At 50.1% G+C, this 22456-nt stretch overlaps 1 long non-coding RNA gene across 1 annotated transcript; it reads left to right on the top strand.

The window, feature by feature from the left end:
* Window positions 1–635: 635 nt before the first annotated feature.
* LOC140607460 (uncharacterized) lies at window positions 636–16829 on the top strand. Its single transcript, XR_012009467.1, has 3 exons — window positions 636–815; window positions 14947–15008; window positions 16626–16829. It is a non-coding gene; the product is annotated as an uncharacterized lncRNA (long non-coding RNA).
* Window positions 16830–22456: the final 5627 nt, after the last annotated feature.

Here is a 22456-nt window from a genome sequence, read left to right as displayed (position 1 = left end):
TCAGAGATGCAGGAGCTGGGATTTGGAGGGGAGCATGTGGCCCCTCCTTATGAGCACCATGTGCATCACACTGGCTATTTACTTTTTATATTCACCCTAAGGGGCGGATGCTGGGCTGCATTTTAGAGATTAGGACCCTGAGCCTCACCAAAGGGGCAGCAGGGAGAGGGAAGGCCAGGCTGGCCACTGCTTGCGTCCTCCTGGGTGCAGACTCATGGTTAAGTTCTGGGCCTCACCAGCATGGCTTCAAGTCCAGGAGGTAGGCAGGCCCTACTGTCCCAATGGGATTACTGACAACCAGGGTCAGGGAGATCTGGTCACAACAGGGACCGGACGGAGCCAGTCTCTCTTGGTCTCCCGGCCAGGCAGAGATGCTTCTTCGGGACCACATGGGGATGAGTTTCTGGCTCCATACAAGAGATCAGTCAGTGGGGGGTGGAGCCATATAGTCTTCACTTTAAAGATTAGGGCCCCAGCCCCACCTGTGCTGCACCTGTGCGGCAGCCCTGGCCAGAGCAGAGCTGGCAGGAGGCCTCCCTGGGGTTCCTCCCCTGGAGCCTGGCGGGCTGGCTCCTCCCCTCCTCCCAGCAGAGCCAGCCCTGGGAGACTTACAGTAAAGGCTCTTTGATCACAGAAGCTCTGGGGAGCCGCTGGGAGTGGGAAAGAGAGAGAGCGTGTGTATGAGAGATTTACATCCAAAGTCAGATCAGAGATTCCCGTTCTGCTGTGGTGACGCGGGAGCTTGTCCCTGTCGGGCAGCAGGGACCCGGCAGATGAAGCAGGAGTGGCAAGGCGTGAGCCTGTCATTAGGAGAGGTAAGTGGGCCACTGGGCCGGTCTCCTATGTCCTGGCTGTCATCCCTCTGGCAAAGTCATCACTTTTTGGGTGGAGCACCAAACCCTTTAGGGCAGCTCATTACAATTGGAGCACATCAGAGCCAGCAGATCCTTAGCGATCACCCCCTTGTTGCAGGTGGGCCAACTGAGGCTCGGGAGAGAGTAATGTGCCCAGGGCACAGTTTACCTGTGGCAGAGCTGAGGATCTGGAGCTCCGGGCACTATTCTTCCCATGGCAGCAGAGGAAGTTTAGGGAAGTAGTTAAGAACCAACGCCTTGGAGCTGGGCAGGGCCCAACGCCAGGCTTGCTGCTGTGTGACCGGGGGCAAGTGTCTCAACGCCTCTGTTCCCTCACAGGATACAGGTGGATGGCGACAGCTGTTACTATGTTGTTGCTGCCAGTGGGGGGCTTCACACTCAAGCTGAGCAGACAGGGGAGGAGGTGCACGGCGAGCAGAGGGTAGTGCGTGGAGGCGCAGTGTGGCTGGCACAGCTTTCTCCCAGAGCGGCGGGCCCTGATTGAGGGACTTCTTGGCAGTGCTGAGCTCCTAGGGGGAATCAGATACTCTCATTTAATCCTCCCTACAACCCAATGAGCTGAGGGGAATTATCCCCATCTTGCAGATGAAATGAGAAAACTAAGCTTCCGGAAGTTTTCGCATCTTGCCCTGCTACTCAGTCAGTGAGAGTTAGGACAGGATTCGAACCCTGGTCTCTTGCCATTTTGCTGGAGGCATCTGAGGCCAGTCTCACTTTGTAGGGGTGCAGTGTTGGCAGCGCCTGGGATGGGCAGCCTGACCACATTTAGAACCTTCTAGGAGGCTGAGCCCACCCTGCCCTGGATGGGCCTAGGCACCTCCCCTCTGGGGGCCCCAGTTGGCTCACAGCAGCACCTGGCCTGGATGGGCCTCCTGCCCCTCCGGCTTTCTCCTGGGCTCCGCCTCATCCTGCTTCACCCAACAAGGGGAGCGGTGGCGTGGCTCTCTGGCTGCCATAGGGCCCACCTATCCTGCCTCGTTTGCCTGGAGCCAGGTGGGGTTGCTGTGGCCCTCCCCCTGCTCCTGCCCACACTTCTGATGATCTTGACTCAGGCTAGCTCTGTGCTTCCAACGGGGGACTAACACAAACCTGGATGGCATTCCATAGTAAATTACTTTAATTTTTATGGTGCCATGTGCTGTTTCCTGACAAAGTAACTCTATTTAGTTTACAAGTGGAAGTTTTTTCCTTTGGGTGTTTTGGTTCTCCTTTCCACCCCCGCCCCCACACCCCTCAGGCCTTAGCCCTTCATGCCCTCACCTCCTACCTGCCTTTGTTCTCACAGAAGAGGTGGAAGCCCCTGCATGTCCCTTGAGTGCTGCTGTGAGCCAACTGGGGCCCCCAGAAGGGAGGTGTCTAGGCCCATGTCATATGAGGTTGGTGGATGGACCCCCACCCCCAGCTGCAGGGGGCAGATTCCACACCCCAGGTCTGCTTCCTGCAGGATGTGCAGGTGGGCGATGGCTCAGCCCAGCTTGGAGAGCACCCTTCTGGGAACAAGCAGATGCCTGAGGGCCAGGCTTCAGACCCACCCCCAGCTGCCCTTCCCTAATGCCGACGAGGCAGAGTGGGGTGCCCTTTTGGGATCCATCTCGTCTCTTTTATTCTCAAAGCTACTATTTGTTGGGAAGGAGGTCTCTTAAGAGGCCATCTTTGAGGTTCAAGGGTTGTAGGGTTATAACCCCTCATAGACTATTAGTACATTTAAAAATCTGCTAAGGTAGGTGGAAAGGAGGTGGAGGCTCAAAGCCCCCAGGGATATTGGGGGACCCCATACCCTCTAGCTGCACCCCTCCATCCCCCATGGCAGGGAGCTAATGCTGTTTGCTGGGCATTAGGTGAGGCGTTTAAGCCCTGTAACTCCAAGTGTGTTAGCGGCGCCAGCAGCAGCCCCAGGGAGCTTGTTAGCAATGCAGACACTCGGGCCCCACCCCAGATTTGCTGAATCAGAGTCTGCTGGATAACAAGATCTCCAGGTGATCACACGCACGCCAGAGTTGGAGAAGGGCTATTTGGAGCCATGCTTGTAATCTGCACCAGCCCCACTTCACGGATGCAGACACTGAAGCAGGAAGCATAAGAGGCCGGTCCTGCAATGCTGCTGTTCAGTTACTGGGCTGGAATTCAGACTCGGATTTCTCTACCTCCAGAGGACGTTGGAGGATGGGTATTTTCAACAGGATGGGATGGGAAGGAAGGACATCTAAGGACGAGGGATGGCTTGAGGGTGGAGAGTGGAAGATTGCAAGACGGAGCTCAGGAAGCAGGTTGGAGTTACTTGGAAAGAGGCGGTGGGGAACTATTGAAGATCTGGGAGCAGACAGTGGTCACCAATTCTATCCACGGGAGGGGGGTGCTCATCCCCCCCATAGGCCTTCCCATGCAGAAGCCCCCAGGATAGGCTAAAGGCATTTGTGGGCCACAGGGCGGAGACATGTCTGTGACCTTTCCTTGAGGGTCCTGGCTACAGCTCTGCCTCTGGCCTCATACCCAGCTGCCAGTCTGAATTATCCAGCCTGGTGTGGAGCTGAAGGGTAGGTGTGGGCAGGTTCCTGGGGGCTGGAACTGCAAGGAGTCAGGGGGGACAGTGGACAGAGCTCCGGATGGGGACGTGGACTCCTGTGCCCTGAGTCATCTCTTCTCCAACAGAAACACCTGCTCTTGGGGCACCTGGGTGGCTCAGTCGGTGAAGCATTTGCCTTCAGCTCCGGTCATGATCTTGGGGTCCTGGGATCCAGCCCTGTGTCAGGCTCCCTGCTCAGCAGGGAGTCTGCTTCTCCCTCTCCCTCTGCCCCTCCCCCTCTGCTCCTGCTCTGTCTCACTTTCTCTCTATCTCAAATAGATATATAAAATCTTAAAAGAAAGAGAAAAAGATCTGCTCTTCCTTAATTTGAGCCTAGGATTCTGTTCCTGGGCTGCATTGAGCCACCCCTGTGCTCCCATGTGCTGCTGCTCTGTCCAAAGTTCGGGGCTTGCAATGGCCCATTCCCTGGGTCTGGGTAATGAAACCCCGTTATAGCATGTTCAGCAGTGAGCTCGTGGAGAGGGTACTGGCATCAACACAGTAGAAGCATCAGGGCCCCAAAGCAGGAGCCTCAGGTGCCTGTCCCCAGGGTCAGCTCAGACACAGGGGCACTGCACCCCTCCCCCCACTTTCCTAGTCACCCCAGCCCCACTCCCTTGCCACAGGAGTCAGCATCTGCACGGCTGTTGGCACCTCCTAAACCAAGTGATTTCAGAGCCAACGGCTCCCGTCTTTAGGATAGCCTGACGAGGTGGGTGGGTTTGATCATCCCATTTCACAGCTAGAAAGATGGTGGCCAGTAAGGGCCCAGTGACTTGTCCAAGATCACAGAGCACAGAGCAAGGCCCACGACTGAGACCAAAACGCAGGACTCTTGATTTTGAATCCACTTTGACCCCCTTCTCCTTTAAAACCCTGAGCATTTTTTTCTAGTCTGAAAAGAATGGGATGCTTTCTAGAACATGAAATGCTGGGTTCAGGGTATGTGCCTGGGGACCTTTGTGTGTCTGGTGTGGATCCCTGGGGCTGGCACCTCCTGGGTATTCTGGAGTGGTCTGTAGACTTGCTTGTGCCTTACTAGCCTGGGAGGTCCCCAGGGGAAAGGGGGACTTTTAGCCTGTCCTCAAGCCGAGCGAGCACAGTTCCTAAGAAAGGGGCCACGCCGAGCAGACATCACACAAATGCCCGAGCGCCCATGCAGAGCAGCTCCGGCTCTGTCCTTGTCACACACCTGCCGCCATCCTCTAAAGCGCCACTCCTCTGCCCTCATCTTCTGGGGAGCTCATTCTCTACTCTCTCACTTCTCCCTGTTTCTAGAAGCCCTTTGTCCTCTTGCTAGGGCTTGTACCTTTCCCTCAGGGCTTGCTTTTCCCCCAAGCCTCCTCCTTCTGACCCAGAGCCATAAATCCTTAAATTGTTAGGTATCAAGGTGACAGTGGGTGTCAAGGGACAGGGCCACTCTGAGCTGCTCTCCAGGCCCCGTCAGGGTTCAGCGACCAGTGCGGAGTGGAAGGAGTCCTGGCCTGCAGCCCCTGCTCCCAACACACAGGGTGAGCTTGCACAGTGGCGAGGGGTGTGCACTCCGAAACTAGCCTGTCCTTGGAATCCTGGCTTTGTTCCTCTTGGCTGCATGACCTTCGCGGGGGGAGGGTCTGGGTGGCAGAGAAATAAAAAACAGGGGAGTGAGAGAAAGGAGTACTTGCAAACAGAGCCTTGGAATTTCTCCTTCTGCTCTGTGGCTCCTCAAATATTTGACTTCTGGGGGATTTTCTTCCCTAAATGTGACTAGGTCAGTGGCTGGGGCTTGGTCTAATCTTTGGCTAGGACGTAGTAAAACGTTGGGCTGCATTAATACAAGTGTGGACAGGTTACTCAACTTCCCCAGGCCTCAGTTTCCCTATCTGTAAAATAAAGGGGGTATGCTCTCTGCTTCCCAAAAGTCCCTCCAGCTCTGGCATTCCAAGATTCAAGCCCTGGGCAGTCACGAGGTCTCCTTATTCCTCTCCCTTTGTGGCATCTCCGCAGAGGGTCATGTGCAAGATTAATAAATAAATGGATAAATAAATAAATAAATAAATAAATAATGCCTTTTATTTGTGCAGCGTTGAATAGTTTTCAAAGTGCTTTCTCATCCATTAATTATCTCAGTCGAGCTTCACGCAGGCCCTGGGAAGTAAGCAGCCCAGGGATTATTACTGCCATTTTCAGAGCAAGAATGAGAGAGCTTTGGAGGGGCAAAGTGACTCGCCCAAGGTCATGCTATTATCTGATGTCAGGATGAGAAGAGGTGGAAGAGAGAAGCTGAAAGAGAAAAGAAGCCTGGTGGGGGTCGGGGTGTGGCTGGTCTGGGTGGCTGAGAGCAGAAATAAAAATAGGAGAGAAAGAAGGATTTGCCAAAGGCAACCTCAGAGCTTCCGAGTCTCTCTCCTGCTTCAGGGCTCCTCAAATACCTGACTTCTGGGGCATTTCCATCTCTTACTGTGACTGGATCAGTGGCTGGGGTTCAGTCTAACCTTTGGCTAGGGATTAGCAAAATCTTAAGCAGCATTAATAGAGGCAGGGTGTTCACAAAAAGGAGGTGAAAGTGTCTCTCTGAGCACCTGGTATCCCCTGCTAGTCTCCACACTTTGAGGTAGACTTTGACAAACTGGAGGTGGCTGGTGAAGAGTGAACCCTGAACCATCTGGGGCAGAGTCAGAGGCACTGGACTTGAGGAAGAAAGGGCTGGGGAGTTCCAGCATTGTCTTCACAGATTGGAAAGAACTTGGATTTGGCAGAAACTGGACTGGTGAGTGGATGGAACCAGGAGCAGTTTAAATTGCAACAGGGAAGGAAGTGGCTAATCTCTGCTGTGAAACGGTCCTGATCACTGCCCTCCCACTCCCTGACCCCTTGGCTCCCCAGTTTCCCAGCTCTTGGCTCATGCCTCAGCCTCCACAAAGCCCAGGCTGCAGGTGTGGGGCAGGACCTTGTCCTTGTCACTCTTTCTAGAAAGCGAGCTCCCTGAGGGCTGGGCAGGCACAGGGATCCCTGCCTTGGGTGTAGGCTGACATGTGAGGGACTTACAGCTCTGAATAGAAGTCATTCAGGCTCTGTGCAGGGGGGAAGGCCGACGGGAAACCGACAGGGCTTGTTTCTGATAACGGGCTGGGGTGGTGCTGGATTGGGATGCTCTCCTGGGGCCTGATGCAGCTGTTTGTTGCAGAGGCCCTGGTCTCAGAGGCCAGAGACAATGTGGGGTGGGGGGCAGCGGGGGGCAGGGTGGGGTAGGTGGGCAGGGGTGCTGGGGCCCTGAAAGGAGATAGGGAATGGGAGCTGCAGGTCTGGGGGCCTGGCACCACCTGTCCAGGCTTAATCTGGAGCCTGCTACCCTCTGAGCCAGGCACTCACCCTCAGATGGAATGAAAACTGGGCACTTCTCACGGGTGTTTGAGAATCTTGAGCTCCCCTGTGGAGACCACACTGAGTGGTGGCAGGGCTGGATCTTTAAGAGAGTGGGGACCAGAGGTTTAAAGACGCCCCAGCTTGTCAGCAGTAATCAGCTCCTGTTCTGCTCTCTCTCTGCTGGGGACCGGGCTGCCTCACAGGGAGATAATTTACCTCTAAGAAGCTTTATGGCTCCCACTGCCTCTGTCTCAGGGCTGGGACACAGGGCCCACTGCCCTCACGTGGTGCTCTGTGGCCCCTCCTTCCACCCTCATGACCCCACTTGTGCAAGGGCAGGGAGCCTCCAGGAGGGTCCTATCTCCCTCTGACCCAGCTTTTCTCTCTCTCTTTTCCTTCTCTCTTATTTTCTCACAGCACCTCAGCCACTGCTCTGGGGACTCCCCACTTCTTCCCTGCTCTCAGCTCTGTGGCAGTGAGGGCCACAGGAGGCAGGGGCAGGACTGAGCGTGAGCGAGTGAGAAGATGGAGTGCAGCTAGGTGCTCGGACTGGGGTCTTGCTTCCCCTCACTTAGGGGCCTGGCTCAGATTTAGCAAATAAAAATACGGATGGCCAGCTAATTTGGATTTCACATAAATGACAAATAAAAAAAATTTTTAGGTAAGTATGTCCCATGCAGAATTTCGGTTATACTTACACTAAAATTGTAATCGGTGTTTATGTGAAATTCAGACTAATAGGGGTTCTGTATTTTCTCTGGCAGCCCAAGTCTTGACTGTTCCTTCCTAGTGCCTCTGGGAGCACCTTTGAGCATCTCGCTGGCTGGGAATGATGGATCCTAAATCCTAGCCCTCACCACTGATAATTAGGAACAAAGGCCCTGTCCCCCAACAATGGATTGTAGATGATAACTGATGGCCTTTAGGAAGCTTCAGGGTAGCCCCCAGCAATCAGGGATTGTTGTCATCATTGTCTAAGAAAAATACACCTGTATGAAGCTGTACGCATCGGGTTTAGGGATGCCAAGTTGGCCTAGAGAAGCGGACCCAAGAGTGGCAGCGCAGCAGGCCTGGGAGAGCTTCCAGGCTCCTCACAGGGCTCTTCTTACCCCAGCATTTCACAAAGCGGCAGCTTAGCAGCCTTATTTCCCTCGGGAAAGGGTGAGAGCAGGTGCAGTGGTCAGGAGCTAGAGAGAAAGGGGGACCCTGCGTGGGGCCGACTCCAGCTCACATTCTGGCCCTTGCACCTTCCCTCCCTCTGCCCACTCCTTTCTCCCCTGCCTGCCACAAGCCCCACACAGTTGAGGAACATCCTCTCTAGAGGACTTCCTGGTGGAGTCATTGGCTGCCACTAAATTAATTTCAAACTGGGAGGCACCTGTCTGGAGGCTGCCGGTGGAGCTCATGCAAATGACTTTGGGGAGCCCTTGGTTGGACTCGTGCTCCACAGACGGTGCCTACAGGCTGGTGAGCCCAGCGATGCCGTGTTGCTCGGAGGATAGAAGGTGCTAATCCACTCTGTGCAAAACCAGTGTCCAGCCCTATGCTCCGCGCTCTGAGGCCGACTTTGACAGATTGTGGGGGTGGGGGTGGGGGCTAAAGAGTCTGAATCCTGAGCCATCTGGGGGCAAAATGGAAAGAATTGGACTTAGGAAAGAAAGATTGAGAATTTCAACCCCTTATTCACATATTAGAAAGAGACTGGGCTTGTTCTGGGAGGCCCCGGGCAGGGGGCAGAACCAGCACAGATGGGTAGCAGGTCCCAGGGCCGAAGCCCTCATCTGCCCAGAGACAGGGGGAGCTGCTACGATTCCAGTCTCAGGTTTTCTCCGTGACCTCGTGCAAGTTGCTTCCCCTTCCTGAACCTCAGGGCGCCAACTGGATCATTATGTGGTGCTCTAGATTCTGGCTCCTGCCAGTGCAGAGGCGAGGCGAGTCTAACCTAGAGTCCACTCCACAACCAGCAAGCTGAAGTCAGAGGTCATGCCTCATTCTGCGTCATGCCTCCTCTACCCTCTAGCTTGTTTACTAAAGACCTGCTGGCTGTTGGGAGATAAAGAGGAGGGAGAGGTAGGTATTCATTCAAAGAGCAGCTCCAAGTCCTCTCCTCCATGAAGCCCTCCAGACTGCTCTGGAGGGTCCATGCCCTTTTCTATTTTGCTACACAATGAACTCAGCTTTGGTTTGGCCCTCAGTCCGGGTACGTGTCACGGTGGCCGCCAGGGACTTACAGATGCCCCGCCTGATGAAGCCCGAGTGCCCGCTAGCAGGAGCTTCAACCTTCTCCAAACACGCCTGAACTTTACCTTGTGCTCATTCTCCTGGCCTGTAATTCTCTTTCTGTTATTTGTGTCTACTCATCCATTAAGACTCTGTTCAGATGTCTTTGTAGAGCCTTCTAACCCCTCCCCATGCTCGCCCTCCCCACCCACCCCACCTGTGCCCCGGGGACTTAGTTTCTTCCCTCCTGGGAGGGACCCCACTGTGTAGAGCACTTGGTGCCCCATAGGGCAGGTGGGTGTCTCTCCCATCCAGCCTTGGGCTTCTCAAGGTCCTGGACCGGGCCGCATTCAGCGACCGACTTGGCATGCACAGGGTGCGCACCACAGTCCTCCACCTGCCCAGCTCAAGCTTTAATGTCACCTCTGCACTGAGACCTCCCTGCCCGCCCATTTCAAGAAGATTTTCTGATTCTCTTACAGCATCTTGTTTCTTGGCTTCATAGGAAATCAGGATCTGTAATTTAAACCCAAATGTGTTCTACAGGTGTCTGTTCTCTGCTTCCACCTCTAGAGTGGCAGCTCCAGGGCCTGTCTGTCTTGACCAGTGCTGAATCCCCAGCACCTAGAATAGTCTGGAACATACCATGTGCTCAGGGAAAATGTACCGAGCAAGTGAGGGACCGTAGGTGTCTAGAGGACATCTGTTGCTCCGCTGGGCCACTGCCCATCCTCCCTTCTTCTGGTGGCTGCACTGTGATGATCCTTTGGGGGCGGGCTTCTTTCTCAGTCATGAGGCTCAGCAGCTCAGACCTCCTCCCCGTCACAGAGCCAGGCCCACAACTCACTCCTGGTCCAGCAGAGCCTTCCTCTCCCCAACTGGGGCTGGGCACCGGGCCAAGCTGTTCCAGCGACACTAAATCCTGGGACACTTGCTGCCAATGTGGTAGTACATAAACCTGTTGCTGCCGGTGCGAAAGTCTGTCTGGGAATGATGCCCACAGAGAGGGAAGCAGATCCAAGGGACAGAGAGACGTGGATTTCTGGCAACATTGTTGGAGCACCTGGATATAGATATGCCTGAAGCCACCCGTAGCCTTCCTAGCTACGTGCCAATAAGTTGTATTCACTGCTTACACTGATTTGAATTGTAATTTATTATTACAACTAGAATAATTGTCATTCATGCACATTGGAAAAGTATCTTAAGTCGTCCTTTTATTCTCATCCAGCATCTCACAGGGCTTGGCATGCAGTAGGCACTCAATAAACATTTTGAGCAAATAAATGACTGCAAGCACTTTAAAGGGACGAATCGTGTCTAATTTGCTTTAACCGTTTTTCCTTTTTCCATGCAGACAAATGTTTGGTATACATTATGCATGCCATGAATGTTACTTGATCCCAGGGGGATAAGATTCGTCTCCTCTTCTCTTCTTCCTCCTCTGAAAGTCTGTTAATAGAGTTCCTGCCTCTCACCCCCACCTCCTTGACAGCTCCTGAGTTCTCATTCTCCTGTTTTTCTTTCAGTTAATAATTGTGATGATTTGCAATCGATCATCCAAAACCGGTCTGTGTCCTAGGTCCCCAAATAACCTGGGGGAAAAAGCGAATACTAATAAATGAAGTCATAGGTATTTCATACATAAGGGCTGCTGGAGGTATTCACCTGCCATGTTGCTGATACAGGCTGCCCGTTTCATGCTCCGTCCAGGGAGCCACAGGGACCAGAGCACCTAGAAAAGTTTCCCTGATGCTGCCTCACTCCTCATTTCCTTGGAAGTGGGTCATGACATCTTGTAATGATGCTGAGGATCCTCTTGCCCTCCTTGGGTTCTAGTATTAGAAGCAGGCCAGCCATTAAAAAGAGAACTCGATTTCACCAAAAATCTCAAACACATGGAAAAGTAGAGACGCTAATACAACAAGCCACCATATTCTCATCAACCGGCCTCAGTAAACTCCTAAAAAATCTTATTTCCTTTCTACCCCCACTCCTCCCTTCCTCCCACTTTCCCGATTACTTTGAAGCAGATCATTTTTATGACAATATTTTAATACCCATTACTAGATGATAAGCATTCTTTTATGTAAAGACTGATTTATTGGGGATCCCTGGGTGGCTCAGTGGTTTAGCACCTGCCTTTAGTCCAGGGCGTGATCCTGGAGTCCCGGGATCAAGTCCCACGTCAGGCTCCCGGCATGGAGCCTACTTCTCCTTCCTCCCATGTCTCTGCCTCTCTCTCTCTAAGTCTATCATAAATAAATAAATAAATCTTAAAAAAAAGACTTATTTATTTTAGTGGGAGGGGCAGAGGGAGAGAATCTTCAAGCAGATTCCTTGCTGAGCAGGGAACCTGACATGGGGCTCAACCCCACCACCCATGAGATCATGGACCTGAACTGAAACCAAGAGTTGAATTCTTAACCAACTAGGCCACCCAGGCACACTGATGAACACTCTTTTAAAACCATGATACCACTATCACACTGGGGTAGGTTGCTATACTATAGCATAACCCCCAATGAAGCATCCCTGTCAATGCTTACACCCTTGTGAAGAGTCCTTCTATGTTGACTCTGGGCTTGATAGCGTGACACTCTTGGTCAATGGGACAATGACAAACATCACGCCAGACAGAAGCTCAGAAAACACTTGTCCATCGGGCTTTCCCTTTCTTGCCTCTTGCTGCAAATGTTTCTGCCACCATGTGAAAAGCCCAAAGCCTCCTTCAGAATGAAAGACCTTGTGTGGTGAGAGAAGACACAACTGTTCTTGTTAAGTCCACGCACAAGTGATCTAACCACACTGTATGGGACAGACTTCAGCCATCCCCACTGGCATCTACCCAAAGCAGTGACTCACAGAATCACTAGCAAATAAGATAGTCATTGATCTAAACCATTAAATGTTGGGGTGGCTTGTTATGTGGCGAGAGCTAATTGATGCACACCCAAGACACTGAACATTAATTTCTTAATTTCATCACGTACTCAATTAATGTTGAAATCTCTTTGATTGTCTCATAAACTTGTTTTTTGTTTGTCCTTCGTTTATTTTTTATCAGGACCCAAGAAGGTCGATATATTTTGATTGATATGTCCTCTTGTGTCTCAAAGTCTATAATTTCCACTCCTTATATTTTTTTTTCTCTTGGAATTTCTTTTCTTTCTTTCTTTCTTTTTTTTAAGATTTTATTTATTTCTTCATGAGAGACACAGAGAGAGACAAAGACACATGCAAAGGGGAAAGCAGGCTTGCTATAGGGAGCCCAATGGGGAACTCAATCCCAGGACCTGGAATCACGACTTGAGCCAAAGGCAGACCCTCAACCACTTAGCCACCCAGGCGTCCCAGAATTTATTTTTCAAAGAAACTGGGTCCTTTGTTCCATAGATTTCCAAACTCTGAATTTGCTGAATGCTATGGTGCCATTTAATGGGTTCTACTGTCCCTAAATTTCCTGTAAACTGGCAGTTAGATCTGGAAGCTTGATCAGATTAGGCTTGATTTATCTTGGCGTCTGTCGTGTTCCTCCTCAGGAGGGGTCAATATCCAGGTGTCTTTTGGTCACATGACCCTCTCCCAGATCGACCATCCTATTCATTTTTCTAGGACGCTACTGCAGTCACTCACTCTTTTGTCAGCCATAATACTTCTATAAAGATCTATTTCTCCTCGTAAAGTATTCGGTTACCAGTGGTATCACTTGTATAAGGAAAAGCAGGGTAAATGCTTGATTCTCTCCCTTTATTTCAGTTTTCTGAAGAAAGAGTTTGTTCCCTTGACATCCTCTGGGGGTGACCAATGATTTACTTTATTTTTTTGAGTATCATTATGAACTTATGGATTTAAATGTTTTGATGTATTTTAATACAGTGTATTGTCCTTATTCCTGCTTAAATTGCATCAGCTTTGGCCAGGGGGAGTCTATTCAAGTTGGTTCCTGAGTCATTCTGACACAAATCCTGTAATCTTTGATAATGTTTGATAGCTTCCTTGTTTCTGGTGTAAAGACGTCCTGGCTTATCTTGTACTTTTTCCTTTGTTGGCCTTAGAATGCCTTTTCTCCAAGGACACTCGGTTTCCTTTTGACATGTTATGCATGATATTTCACAAGTAGGAAAAGCTTTGATGGGGGTCCCATTCCCCTTCCTCCCCCCACCTTAGAACAGAAAAACTAGAAAGCTTCAAGGAGGTCAAGTTACTTGGCACACGTAGGTGGCTTTCCGAGAGAAGTCTGGAAAATTCTACCAGGTAAGAGCGTATCATTCTCGTGTTTGCAAAAAGCAATGGTCAAGAGAGATGACACTTTTTGCTGATCCACTGATTTCCATAATGAAGAAGAAATCTTACCTTTGCAAACGAAGGAACGAAAAGATTTCAGAGCTGGTTGATTCCAGGAGGGGAAGTGCTCAGAAGCATGACTTGAGTTCTGAGTCCTGATTAGGGACCTGAAACAGAATGTACACAACCAATGTGGGAAGGCTGAGCTGTACTCCGGGGAGACGCTCACAAATCCTGGGCAGTTTGCTTTGCTAAGGCCTGCTTTGTCAGCCGAGCACTGGAGATGAACTACTCCTGAACACATTTTGAGGATGCAGTGAGATGATCATATAGAGACTCGGACTGCTCAGCCTGCCAACTCTCTTGCTTTCTCCATTCTCATAAGCCTCTATGCTCCCAGACTTTTTCCATCGGGTTCTGTCCCCAAAACTAAACGAGTGTCAAAAAGCCCTGCTTCTTCTCTTGGGGCAGATTGAGAGAGAGACCGGAGGACAGTGGGACCTCTTTGTCCAGAGGCTATGGGTTGACCAGTTCGTATAGCCCTATGTAGGGTCCAGGAGGATCTAGTGTTTTTGATCCTGCTGGGACATGGGCTGTTTTGGGGCCTCCCAGACCTCCTATTCTTGATGACTCTAAAGAAGTTGATGATGCTAGCAGTAGTAATTTTAGACAACATTGACTGAGCACTTCGCCTGTGCCAGGTTCTGTTCTAAGTATTTATATATATGTTTCTATTGTTTGAGCCACCATCAACTCTCCTCTGGCAATGGCTTCCTAACTGGGCTTCCTGCCTTCAACCCTGCTGCTTTACCATCTCTTCCTCACAGACTGTCCGGAAGGAGCCTTGAAAACGTGAGTCAGATCATGTCACTCCTCAAAGGCTTTCAATGTCTTCTTGTCTTACGCTAAATTAAAGATAAAGCACAGATGATGCGCTACCAGCCCATCATCATCTGGTCCCTCACGACTTCTCGAGCTCATTTTTCACCCTTTCCCCTCCACTGGAGACACACTGGCTCCCTCACTAGTCCTCAACTTTGGCTAGCACACGCAGGCCTGAGTCTTCACCCATGCTGTTCCCCCTGTATGCAATGGTCCCCGCCCTGCCACACTCATTCCTCCTGGTCTCCGCTCAAACTCTAGCTCCTCCCTGAGCACCACCCCCCCACCTTCCCTGGTCATTTTGTGTAACATAGCCCCCCATCCTTTTTTAAAAAGATTTTATTTATTTATTCACGAGAGACACAGAGAGAGAGGCAGAGACACAGGCAGAGGGAGAAGCAGGCTCCCTGCAGGGAGTAGGATGTGGGACTCGATCCCAGGACCCTGGGATCATGCCCTGAGCCACAGGCAGACGCTCAACCACTGAGCCACCCAGGTGCCCAACATAGTTCCTTTTGTGCTGTCCTTTCCAGTTCCTTTTCTTCATGGCATTCCCACCACCCACCGGATTATGTATTTACTTTCTATTACTGTCTCTGTGCCTACCTTGCAAACCTCACGAAAATATGAATTTTTATGCACCTAAGTCAGTGACAGGTACATAATAGATGGGCAAAAAATATTTGTTCAGTGAATGAGTAAATATCGACTCACTTAATAATCTCAATAACTTTCTGAGGCTTGGTAGGTACTATTATTTTTCCATTTTTACAGATGAAGAAGCCAGGCTGGAGCCATAACCTATCCAAACCAGCAACCGGCAATTCGCATAGCAAGTAAGTAGAAAGATGGAATTGGAGAGTCAGGCTGGCAGATGGACACCAATGCTGAGACTCTCCCTCACCTCTTTCCTCTCCTCCTCCTCCTCCATGGGAGTTTAGACGGGATTCCTTTCTCCTCTACACTCCTCTGCGCTTCTGCCCTAAACCCGTGTCTGCTTCTCTTGCCCTGGGTTTCAGGTTGAACGAAGTAGAAGGAAATCCAGGCCCTTGCCCTCGGCGCCTGAGCAGCCGGCTCTGTGCATGCTGCCCCTCTGGCTGCCCTGAGCCTGCTCAGGCTGTCCCAGCAGGCTTCTGCTTCCCTGCAGAGACCTACCTGCTTTAGCCTGATCACCAGACCGTGTCAAGGGAAGATGAAGGTAGCTGAAGGGGAGAGGAGGCAGACTTGATCACCTCTTTGCTCATCCTGAAAAATTTCCCATCTCAATCCCAGAGACCTGAGTTGCACAGGGATGGAGGGAATTGTTGGTGTGTGTGTGTGTGTGTGTGTGTGTGTGTGTGTCTGCAGCAGGATGGCTTGACCGGACCAACGGGATGCCATTATTTTAACAGAACTATGTCAACATGGCCATGGTAACAATTTCTTTTTGGCTTTTTGTTTTCATTTTCTAAAATATATTTTTAAATTTACACACAAAATTTTGCTCTTTGTAGCGTACGGTTCTACGGGTTCTGACAAATGCAAAGTGTTCTGTCCTCACCACCGCAGTCATGACACGGAAGAGGCCACTCACTCCCCAAATTCCCACGTGTTGGCTTCTTGTAGTCAGCCTCTTCCCGTGAGCCTTTGCTTGGCAATCATTGATATGTTATCCATCTCCGTAGTTCCTTTTCCAGAAAAGTCATAGAAATGGAAGCAAATAGCACACAGCCTTTTGGACCAGGCTTCTCTCATTTAGCAAAATGCATCAGAGAGTCATCTGTGGCATTGTTGCCTGTATTAGTAGGCTCATTGTATTTTATTGTGGAGTAGTACTCCCTGACCCCGATACACCACACTTTGTTTACACATTTACACAAGGAAGGACAGTCACATGGTTTCCAGGTTTTGGCAATTAACTAACAAAGCCGCTCTATACATTCCTATGCAGGTGTCTGGGTGAACCGCGTTTTCTTTTTCTTGGGTAAATACATAAAAGTAGGATTCCTAGGTTATGTGATAATGTATATGTAACTTGGTAAGAAACTGCTGGGATGTCCCCAGAGTGGCTGTATATTTTGCAAGAATGTTCTAAGCATTCATATTGTCAGTTTGAAACATTTTTTTCCCAGCCCTACTCCAGTAGGTGTATTTTGGCACATGACCAACGATGCGGAACATCTCTTTACATGCGTAGTTGTCATCCCTAGCTCTTTAGTGAGGTGTCCAAATTCCCCTTGACCAAAGTTGTTACCTCCCTCTTTCATCCCTGTTAAATTGTTATGCATCCTAACAACTTTGATTCCTTGCCTGAGGGGCCTGGGGGCGGGGAGGGCTTTTTTTTTTTTTAAGGGTTGCTCTACCCAGAACCTTTATCGCAAGTTGAGAAGATGGGTATGGGAGGGTGGGGTATGTTATCCAGAACTGAGAACCACAGCAGCTCTATTCTACTATCCGATTTCTCTGCTTTTTAGAACTGAAAACAGAGGCCTAGAGAGAAGAAGCTTTTGCCCAGATTCCACGACTAGAAGGTTCCTGAACAGGATCAAGATCAGATTGACTGATTTCATTTGTAGAAGTGCCGAGCTCTCTGCACCATCGACCTTTCAGTGATGTGGGAGGTGCTGAAGATACACATGGGGTTCCATCCCGGAGAAGGTTCTGGGAATAATGCAAACAATGCAGGGTGATGCTAGGAAGACACATGTGGACATGGTGTTTCTGGCTGCTGATAATATTGGAGGAAATAAAGAGAAAAGATGAAGTTTGTTGAGCGAGGCTTCCTGGAGGAAAGGAACCCTGGGGTCTAGTTTGGAAGGGAAATAGAAAGTCTGTGCGCTTGTCACTGTCTGTGTGTGCGAGCTCCATCTGATCCGGGATCGTGTACACTGGGTGCGCTCAGGAGTATATGGGACCACAGCCCCCTTCCTCATCTGGTAATGTACCCGAGCAACTGTAAGGCTCCAAGTGTGTTTCTGTTTGGTATGTTTTGCATTCTTGCTTATGTCTGAGTGTTCTTCCTTGCTCTCCTGTCTGCAGCCTCAGGTGGGGAGCACCTCAGTGACCTCCTGCAGCCCAAACTGCAGCTGCCAGCACTTCCATCCAGTGAGCAGTGAGCTTCTCGGATTTGCTTCTAGTTGAAATCAATATTTGCTGAGAAGAATGCATCTTAATTTCAGCGGCCAGTTCTCTGGGCGAGAATTGCTCTAAAACAAACCTCCAAACCCGCAGACTTAATGCATCCGAGTTCAGTTGTTTAGTAAATCTTTCTGTGCGGAGAAAATCCATTAGCTGACGGGCGGGGATGGGGAGGGGGCCCAGGAGAGAGCATGAAGGCCCCAGTGAAGCCTCAGCAGCAGACATGGGATCAAGAGCACGCGGACCCAAGTGAGGTGTCAGCTGCATCCCTGAGCCCTAGCCCAGGACTTCCCCAGCTTGCTGCCAGCCAGGAGGCACAGCCAGTGTGTCATGGCCAGAATGAATGGGAAGTGGAATGAGACCCCTTTCCCCAGTGCCTGCCTGGGGAAGTGTTTTCTAATTGCCAACTGTCCCGTTCTAAATCTACAAGGAGGCTATCGATTTTCTTTTCAGCAGGACTGGGGGAAAGCAATCATTTACCCCAGAACACAGGCTTTAATGAATCCGTGAAGCATATGAGGTCACCCTGATTACATCTTCCCCTGACAGCCCGGGATGGCTCCGCAGCACTCAGAAGACTTCCTGAATGAGGAGCTTTTCCAAACCCGGGTTCCTCCCTGTTCTCTCACTCTGCTGAGTCAGGGTGTAGCTCTGAGCTCTTCTACCTGGAAGGCCTTGGGCCCACTGTGGAGAAGCAGCCGGACCAGGTGGGACCAGCTGTGGGCTCCAGAGTTACAGTCACTGGCATCAGTGTCCAGCTCTGCCAATTTCCAGTTGTGTGTCTATGCAGCTGCTTTAACCTCCTGGAGGTTCAGTTTCCTCAAGAATCTCTATAGGGCAGGGACACTTGGGTGGCTCAGTGGTTGACCATCTGCCTTTGGTGCAGGGTGTGATCCCGGGGTCCTGGGATCAAGTCCTATATCGGGCTCCCCACAGGGAGCCTGTTTCTCTCTCTGCCTGTGTCTCTGCCTCTCTCTCTGAGTCTCATGAATAAATAAATAAAATCTTAAAAAAAATCTCTATAGGGCAGATTGTTGTCAGGATACAAGTTCATATATTTAAAGGATCAGACATATAATAGGCAGACAAGACAAAGTAATGACTCTGTGGCACTCCAGTTTCTCCTCTCTGTAAAATGGGATGAATTTTATTTGTTTCGCAATGAATCGAGGACTGAGAAGTAAAGGATGAACCTACCATGGCATGGAAACCATCCAGAAATGAAAGGGGGAAGGAAGGAGCAGGGGTTCTTTCATGGTCAAACGCAGGAGATCAGAAATGAACTCAGCAGATAGGAACAAGATCTGCAGGCAACGGTATAGAAAGCAAGTCCCTTTGCCCCAAAAGGGTCCACTCCTGGACCACTGGCTACAAATGAGGACCCTACACGTTTAGACCTTCTCCTGATCTTCCAGATGGCACAAGAAAACTCAAAGGGGCAGAAACTTGCATGGAGTCAACAGACACCTGGTAACAGTGAGTCCCAAACCCAGGGCTATGGATGCCGGGTCCCCAGCTCTTTCTGTGCTGGTAGGTTCTTGTCTTTACCTGCCTCATTTTGAAGTGGGGTCAGGCCACCCAATAGCTGGTAGAAGACCGCCTATGCCCAGAAGGGGAAATGGAAGCTGAGGTGGTGTTGGTGAAGGGGAAGGAGGGAGCAGGGAGGAAGAGGTATTTTTACCTTGAATTATTTTTATTAAATGTCACAACGGCTTCGCAGCACTTGGGATCCGACTAGACAAATCAATGAAAATAATTATAGTGAACATCCTGCCTTCCTACCTCCCTCCTCTTTCCACCCCCGTGGCTCCCGTGGACTAACAGAGAGGATGGCTAGCTCAGCTTTGCACTCTAGCCCAGGGGGAGCAAGGGCAGCAGCCCCTTCTGACCTCTGCCTCCTCTTTGCTTTGTCTGCAGGCAGCCTGACTCAAGGCTCAAATCTTGGAGAGAGGAGCAGCTCCAGCAGCAGCAGGAAAAAATGAGCCAGAGGCCAGAGAGAGACAAGCAACTCCTACAGGGATTTAGAAACCAAGAAGAGGGCTTTTATTCTTAGAACCCATTTATGGCTTAGAAATAAACCTTCTAGCAAGCTTTATATTTCTAGTCAGGTGACAAGATTAGTCTAAATCACATGAATGAAGCCTGTAGGAGTTATCCAATCATCTGTCCATCCATCCATCCATCCATCCTCCCACCCACCCACTTGTCCACTCATCCATCTCCCCATCCACCTATCTACTTAGCCATCCATCCATCCATCCATCCATCCATCCATCCATCCATCCATCCATCTACTTAGCCATCCATCCATGCATCCACACATCCATTCATCCTCCCATCTACTTATTCATCCATCCACCTACCCATCTATCCATTCATCCATCCATCCATCCATCCATCCACCCAGCTATGTGTGTTGGACATCCTCCATTTGTTCTCCAGATGCACTCTTCCTGCCTGTGCCCAGGGAGGTTGACCTGCGTGGACTGCATCAGTAGGCTCCCTTGCCCCTGCTTCTAGGTGAGTTCATCCCATGGAGAGCTCCAGTGGGAGATGAGGAGGGAGGTGAGCAAGGTTAGTGGATTTAATTCTCCATCTTTCTCCCTCAACTAAAGATCATAGGTCCTGACACGTGGTTCTCTCCACAAAGTCCTTTCTATCCTTGGCTTCTGGGAATCTTTCCCTCAGGTAAAAGCATGTCTTGTTATCTGCTCTCTGGTACTTTCATATCTCTTGCCATTTTTCTTTGCCCTGTTCAAGGCTTTACAAATAACCCTTTTATTACACTTTCCTCAGGTTATTTTAATTTTAGTTGGCCATTAGCTTCCTACCAGGATCCAGACTGATACAGATACACTGTGTGACCCTGAGTAAACTATTTTATCTCTTTGAGTCTCAATTTCTCCATGCGTAAAATGGGAGTATAAAATCTGCTTTGCAGGAGTGTTGTGAGGCTCATGGAAGAAAAGGGACTTGTCCAAAAATGCATGGCTGGCTAAGTGACAGAGCTGAGAAGTGAAGACTGAGATATCTGGAGATATCTGGACCATAGCCTAATCTTCTAATTATCTCTTAGGGTCTGGGGCTCTTGAGTGGTGACCTTGGGCATTGTGGGATCAGGGGCAATGAAGGATCACAATAGTGAATTGATTAGGCTGGCATTGGTATCTTATACTCATCATTCAGGTGTTGGCTTGAAGTCCTAAGAAGGGGAGGCAGTTAGCATCCTTCTTCCCACTGCTGTAGGGAAAGTCTACCAGAGAGCTTGAGCTGTCAATTCCATTCAATAGCAGCAACTGAGAAAAGGATGCCCTGGTGTTGGCTGATAAGGTCAAAGAAATACTGTTAAATTTCTTTCTTGACTAAGCAGATGGTGGAGGGAAGGGGAACTGGTATTTGTTGAGAGACCTCCATGTGCCAGGCACCTTACAAATAAATTCTCCCTTCTAATCTCCCAGCATTATATGAGGTAGGAATTCTCCTCCTTAGACTTCAGGTGAGGAAACTGAGACATAGAAAGATCAAACCTCAGCCAGTACGGGGTGAGGTACATGAGGCACACCTCAAACCCAGTCTGTCTACCTGCATGGTCTCCCCTCTTTCTACAAGCCTAGGATAAACAGAAGGAAACAGTAACCTATTTTATTTGCTCAGCAATTTATAGTTTTTTTCTGCATATTCAGGGCCTTTGGTCTATCAATTATCCTCTCCTTCCCTTCTGCATCTTCAAGCCTACCCTCTTCTTTGGCTCCTCCTCCTCAATGTAAGAATGTGTTTAAGTCTTCTGTGTCCTTGAAAAGTGTGCTCACTCAGCCCTGCTTGCTCTACCAGTCACCTCTCTTTCTTGCCCTATCCTCCTTCCTCACCTGCTGCAGCCAGCCTTCTGTCCCCATCAAGCCCTATCCAGCGAAGGCCACCAGTGACCTACTGGTTGCCAATTTCAACGGGGGAAATCTAGTTTCATCTTCTCCAGCTTCATTCATTCAGCAAATGTTGGGCCCCTATGGCGTGCCAGGCATGATCCTAGATGCTAGGGACAAAGTGGTGAATGAAACAGAAAGCCAAATCCCTGCCACTGTGGAGCTTCCATTCTAGTTGGGCTGCAGTGACATACCACCAGCTGGAATAGCAGCTCTCACAGCTCTATCCCTCTCACCTGATTGTGTGACTCCCTGACCAATTTTTCTTGGTCTTAGGTGAGAGCTTTCTGTCCTCTTCCCTTTCTCACCTGTGGAAGCTGACCTGCCCTGTGGCTCTGTCCTCTGTCCCTACATCCCTTACTCAATCCCTCCCTGGCTTCAGCTAACTTAACCCACATAACTATTGAATCCCTGATTCAGCCCAGGCATTGCTTCTGTGCCCTAGATGTGTTTATCCACTGCCTTCTTGACTCTTCTATACAAGTGGCTCACCTCAAGCACCCCTTGACCATAACATATCCTTAACTGAATATTCTCTTTGTCCCCACTATTCTGCTCCTTTCCCCATATTCCCAGGCATGCATGCCAGACTCCTGGTCTTTGTCTTCTGTATCCTCTGCTGTTGCTCTTCCGAGACCCAATATCTGCCACGCTGATTCCTCCTTTCCCACTTCCACTGCCATGACCTCACTCCATCACTTGTGGATCACCACAGCCCCATCCTCACTCAATTTCTGCCTCTGTACACACCTTCGCCACACTTGGCCTCTAGGGGCCTGGTCTACTGTTTGCATCTGGTTTTGAGTTTCCTGTTGGAATTCCCCAGTGGCGTCCTGGTGCATCCAGACAGTAACTCATATTTCTAGCTCCACCCACCATGTCTTCTCCTGGGCACACTGACACCTGGCAGTTCCAAACCCTATGCTGTCCCTCAAATCCCTTAGTGTTTGCATGTCTCTGTGGCTTTGTTCTATTGGTTTCTCTACCCTGGGACCTCTTGCCGGATGGTGCCTGATAAGCATCTTCTCTTCCTATAAGTCTCACCTAAAGACCACCTTGTTGTACAGGTGTGGCTCAGGCTTCCAGGGAGAGTTATTAACTCCCTCCATCCACAATTCTGAAACCCAGTGTTTCTACCTCTATTTACTTATGGAACGTCAATTTATGCCAGGCAGTGTGCTGTGCTACATTTTATGATTCCAGCCCTCAAAATGACTCTGGGGTAGCTAATCCTCTATCCATTTGTA

This window comes from Canis lupus, chromosome 16, assembly GCF_048164855.1.
Source record: "Canis lupus baileyi chromosome 16, mCanLup2.hap1, whole genome shotgun sequence".
Classification (NCBI taxonomy): Eukaryota; Metazoa; Chordata; class Mammalia; order Carnivora; family Canidae; genus Canis; species Canis lupus.
Note: the sequence above shows the minus strand (reverse complement) of the source record. Positions and strands in the feature narration are given on the sequence as shown.